The sequence below is a fragment of the Marmota monax genome, unplaced genomic scaffold, assembly GCF_021218885.2.
Source record: "Marmota monax isolate L192 unplaced genomic scaffold, Marmota_monax_Labrador192_F-V1.1 WCK01_AAM20220418_F8-fsc00006, whole genome shotgun sequence".
In the NCBI taxonomy this organism is placed as follows: Eukaryota; Metazoa; Chordata; class Mammalia; order Rodentia; family Sciuridae; genus Marmota; species Marmota monax.
In genome coordinates this window covers 9,994,001-10,000,000 of record NW_026693712.1, presented here as the reverse complement: position 1 = coordinate 10,000,000, position 6,000 = coordinate 9,994,001, and positions in this window count along the sequence as shown.

Genomic DNA, 6,000 nt, shown 5'->3' with positions numbered 1-6,000 from the left:
CTGCCACTGAGCTACGCTCCCAACCCCTGATTGCCTAATTCATGCTGTATACGATATCTTTCGGTCAATTCATTGACTCCTGCCCCACCATGTAGATGAGCAGGAGAGGTACTCAGATCTCTCAGCAGCACAGCGCAGTAGATGGGAGTTTAGGCTTTCCATACTCCACCTTAGTGTTAAAGTCTACCTATTTTTCTACCTCTTTGATTTGCCTTTTTCTGATTTCTGGATTCCTGTTTCTGTCTGGCACTCTGGCATAGCCATATTTTCTGGTGTTTGCTACTTAGTCCTAGTTGTTTTACCAGCTTTGACTACTTCACTTACACACTGGACTCCTAACTATCCTCTTAACCAGATTTCAAGCATTTGGCCTTGATCTGATCTTTACCTTCCCTGTGTTCTTCCCAACATCTGACTGCCTGGCCTTGACTTTACTTCTGTTTCTCAATTGGCTCCTATACAGGCAGTTTCTGGGTAAATAGCCCTCTTTGCAGCTAAACTTTCCTGGGATTCAGGCTTTCATTTTCATCATTCTTCTAGTCCTATCTGTATATCCTGGCTCTGTAATCCATCATTTCCCCTATCCCAGTGCTAGTTGATAAATGTACTCTTATTCCTATCCATTCAGGCTTTTTGCTCACACTCTCAAGTTAACTTGCTGGTTTTAAAACAGTGGCTCCCCAATTCCCTGATACACTGACGGGTAGGATCTATGAATCTTCTTGGAGTTTTGTTAGTGACTACTAGGATCCAGTGGAAGTGACACTGCCAGTTTCTAAACCCAAATCTTAAAAAACTGGTGGCTCCACTTCCTTGAGATACTCACCCTCAGAGCCTAACCATCATGTCAAAACTAAGCTGAAGTAGCCTGTGGAATGGGGCTGAGCTTTCAGCTGAGCCAGCACCATCTTGCTAGCCATCAAGCCATCATGAAAGTGTTTCCTTCCACCCCCAATAGAGCAGCCACAAGGACACCAAGTAGAACAGATAAGCTGATCTCGCTGTGTACTGCCCAAAGTGCAGATTTGTGGGCAAAATAAATATTACTTCAAACCACCAAGTTTGGAGTGGCTTGTTACACAGCAACACATATCATCCAACCTCATTCCTAGTCTGAGCTAGGTTTTTTGCTTTTGTTTTTGCTTTTTGCCTCTATGTCACCAGAATTGTACATCCTTGTTTTTCCTCTCATCAACTCTCTTTGACAGTCTTTTGAATTTGATGACCTCACACATTGTCAGTGGGATGCTAGGCTTGGAAAAACTTCCTAACAGTAAACAGCTCTAGATTTAAGAGTTTAAAAGGCCCTAAAGTTAAAAACAAGACAGACCCAAGATGAATTTTAAAATTAGTATGATTCACTCTCCTAGAAAAAAAACAATAAGCCCAGAAAGGTGGTGCACACCTGTAATCCCAGCAACTTGAGAGGCTGTGGCAAGAAGATTGCATGTTTTAGTTCAGCCTCAGCAACTTACCAAGACCCTGTCTCTAAATAAATAAATAAAATGAGCTAGATATATATGTAGCTCAGTGGTAAAGTGTCCCCTCATTTGACCGCCCGCCCCCTGCAAAAAAAGAAGTCAGCACATTAGGCAACTTGGCACAAAACAACCAATGAATGCTTGTTTTTCTTGTTTTAAATTCTAATTTGTTACATATGACAGCAGAATGCATTTCAATTTATAATACACAGATAGAACACAATTTCTCATGTCTCTGGTTGTACACTGCTGAGGTCCAGCCCCTGCAGGCGGAGTCAGGTTCCAGAGGTCCTGAAGGAGGAGTGGCATCAGTGAAAGAAGAGGAGTCAGGACAACAGGTTGCAAATTATGAGCAGCCTCCAGAAGAAATCTCTGCTGCCCTTGGAGGGAACTTTATTTTTATACCTTTTTTACAGGTATTTTTTCAGGTAGTTAATGAATAGCTTCAAAGCATGAACTTTTTTGATTTACATAATTTTCAAGAGTTACAATCTTTTCTGACATACATTGATTACCTAAGTTATTGAGTACATTGTTCAAAATATTTTTCTGTAACCTTAGTCAATCATGATTAAGCTTTTACGTCTTCACCTCAATCACTAGGTGCTAGGCAATGCAACTAGACTACATAACTCCTGATCTATTATTCACTTCTAACTTTAAAGCATACCTATAATTATTTCATTAACCTTTAACCTTAAAGCATACTTATGATTATTGGTAAGCTTTCTTACTTCTAAACTAAAATCCCAGTAAAACACACTTAAAGTAGTGAAAGTCTATTATTTAAAAGCCTACTACTCTGAAGTGCCTCTAAAATATATCTATGTTAATTTTACATTATTCTATTTTTAATTTCCAAGGTAATTTTCTTTTTTCATATGACCTATTCAACTGCTTTTTTTTTTTTAATTTTTTATTGTGGGTTGTTCAAAACATTACAAATTTCTTGACATATCATATTCCACACTTTGATTCAAGTGGGTTATGAACTCCCACCTTCACCCCATACACAGATTGCAGAATCACATCAGTTACACATCCATTGATTTACAAATTGCCATACTAGTGTCTGTTGTGCTCCGCTGCCTTTCCCATCCTCCACCCTCCCCCCTCCCCACCTCTCCCCTCCCCTCCCCTCCTCTCTCTCTACCCCCTCCACTGTATAACCCTGAGGGTCTCCTTCCATTACCCTGCAATTTCCCTTCTCTCTCCCTTTCCCTCCCACCTCTCATCCCTGTTAAATGTTAATCTTCTTCTCCTGCTCTTCGTCCCTACTCTGTTCTTCAACTGCTTTTTTAAAGAACTTCCTTGATCCTTGATCAAAGCCACACCAATTCTTATGTCTTTGTAATCTTTAAAGGGCAGGCTTTACACCTCAACCCATTTGTCATTTATATTAACTATGTGTTTTCCATTTCCATTTTCATCATAAATTTCTGTGTAAGGCAAAGGAGTGTCTATTGGTTGGGGGAATGTATTTTTATTAGCCTCTTGTCCTTGAGAGGATACCATAAGCTACATACGGTGGTCCTTGTACTGTTGGCACAGCAATTGTCTTTCTGTAGCTAGGCTATTGTACAGGTTGTGGCTTTAAGATGGGGGTAGGGGAGCTGGTGTAAATTGTTAACAATAGGATAAATATTTCTTGTTGTTTAGGCTTGAGGAATAACTCTATTGCTTGTATCCTGAGAGACACTGAAACACACCTCATGGCCTGTCTCAATTGTATCCTTAGTCTTATTCCGGGAATTTTCTTGCAATCTCAGGCAATACGTACTTTTATTATTGATTGACGTATGATCTGTTATCCATATCATGAGTATCATAAACAAAACACTTAACCTTCCTAATGGCTGGGGATGTGGCTCAGTGGCAGAGCACTTGCCTAGCATGTGTGAGGCCTTGACTTCAATTCTCAGCACCACATACAAACAAATAAATAAAGATCCATCAATGACTAAAAATATTTAAAAAAAAAAAACATTCCTAATTGTTCTGGTTTCCAGATGGTGCGGCACTGCCACAGCATCCCCCACGTTGTGAACCTGTCAGACAGCAGTGCAGGAACGCCTTCACCAGTAAACAAAGTAGAGACACACCATTCATGTCTTCATACATGTACTTGGGATAATGATGTCCATCTCATTCCACCATCTTTTCTAAGCTACTACCCCCTCCCTTCCCCTCCCTCCCCTTTACCCTATCTAAAGTTCCTCCATTCCTCCCATGCTTCCCCCAACCCCATCATGGATCAGCATCTTCATAACAGAGAAAGCATTCAGAATTTGGTTTTTTAGAATTAGCTTACTTCACATAGCATAATATTTTCCAACTCCATCCATTTACCTGCAAATGCCATGATTTTATTCTTTTTTACTGCTGAGTAATATTTCATTGTGTATATACCACAGTTTCTTTATCCATTCATCTACTGAAGGGCATCTAGGTTGGTTCCACAATTTAGCTATTGTGAATTGGGCTGCTATAAACATTGATGTGCTTTGTTCCTGTAGTATGCTGTTTTTAAGTCCTTTGAATATAAACCAAGGAGTTTATATATGGGTCAAATGGTGGTTTCATTCCAAGTTTTCCAAGCAATCTCCATACTGTTTTCCATATTGGTCACAGTAATTTGCAGTACCACAAGCAATGTATGAGTGTGCCTTTCTCCCCACATCCTTGTCAACACTTATTGTTATTTGTATTCTTAATAGCTGCCATTCTGACCGGAGTGAGATGAAATCTTAAGAGTAGTTTTGATTTTCATTTCTCTAATTGCTAGAGATTGAACATTTCTTCATATATTTGTTAATTGATTATATATCCTCTTCTGAGAAGTGTCTGTTCAGGTCTTTGGCCCATTTATTGATTGGGTTATTTGTTTTTTTCATGTTTAGCTTTTTGAGTTCTTTATATACCCTAGAGATTGGTACTCTATCTGATGTGCATATGGTAAAAATTTGCTCCCATTCTGTAGGCGCTATTTACCTCACTGATTGTTTCTTTTCTTTAAAAAAAAATTAAGTTTAAGGTATATCTTTGTGTATGGGGAGGTACCAGAGATTGAATTTAGGGACACTCGACCACTGAGCCACATCCCCAGCCCTATTTTGTATTTTATTTAGGACAAGATCTGACTGAGTTGCTTAGCACCTCACTTTTGCTAGACTGACTTTGAACTCACAATCCTCCTGGAGTTGCTGGGATTACAGGCATGTGCCACCTCACCCAGGTAAGAGATGTTTTGATCTTTGGAAATAAACTTAAAAGGTTTTACATTCTGACTCAGATATTTAAAAAAAAAATGTTTTAAGGTCTGTAGCTGTGGCTCAGGGGTAGAGTGCTTGCCTAGCAAGCACTGGGTTCGATCCTCAGCACCACATAAAAATAAATAAATAAATAAGTAAATAAAGGTATTGTGTCCAACTACAACTATAATAATAATAATAATGGTTTTAAGATCATAAGAGCCTGGTGTGATAGCATTCATCTGTAATCCCAGCTACTCAGGAAGCCAAGGTAGGAGGATGATAAGTGTGAGGCCAGCCTGGGCAACTTAAAATTTGAAAATGCCTGATGATGTAGCTCAGTAGTAGAGCACCTGCCTAGCATATGAGAGGTCCTGGGTTCCATCTCCAGCGCTGAAAAGATTGTGAGAAATTCATGTTTATTCATATACCTCTTAATCAGCAGTAATCTAGTCTGAGCCTATTAAGATGTGAAAAGCTGACTTAGAATCCCAGGTGTAAGCTCTTAACCATTCTCTGAATTCTGTCAATTTCTTCCCTAGGCCATAACCCAACTGAATAAATACAGATTTTCCTTATTTATCATGAGATTCACCCCTAACTTTATTCCTCTGCCAGAGGTCATCTGTTTTTAATGTTGTAAACTAGCCATAGTAAGCTGTTCTTTTTCTTGGAGTCTGCAAAGAGAATGGATAGACTCTTTTGTTTTTAAAGAAATAGAACACAGATATACAAACTGTATATAGAAACTGCAAACGCACAAAAAACTGGAGTCTTCAAAGTATATGGACTTGTTTCAATATGCATAGGGTACGGTCTAGTCATCCCAGCCTCCAGCTTGGTCAGCAGTTTCCAGCACTTGCAGACACCGTCAAACCCCAAAAGGGTTTCACATCCCTTATCTCACGTGATCATCATAACTACCTAGAAAGGTAGATCGGGGGTTATTCTGTCCATTTTATGAAAATGGAAACAGAGTCAGAGAAGACACATTACAGAGCTAGTTGATTTCGGAGACTGGACTTCAGTTCATTCTTTTCCACCGGTGACCGGGCAGCTGGGCCCTGGTCCTGATGCTGAGGTTCCTGAGCGCTGCGCCGGGGCCAAATGAGTCAGCCAATAAGGAAGCTGCATCTAGGAGGCGGGACCACGAAGCTGCCAATGATAGACCCCTCAGGGAGAAAGATGTATCAAATCAGAATCTTGTACTGAAGAGGGACGGCTGCTCGGCCAATGAGAGGCTAAGACCTGCCAGGCTGGAAGGCGGA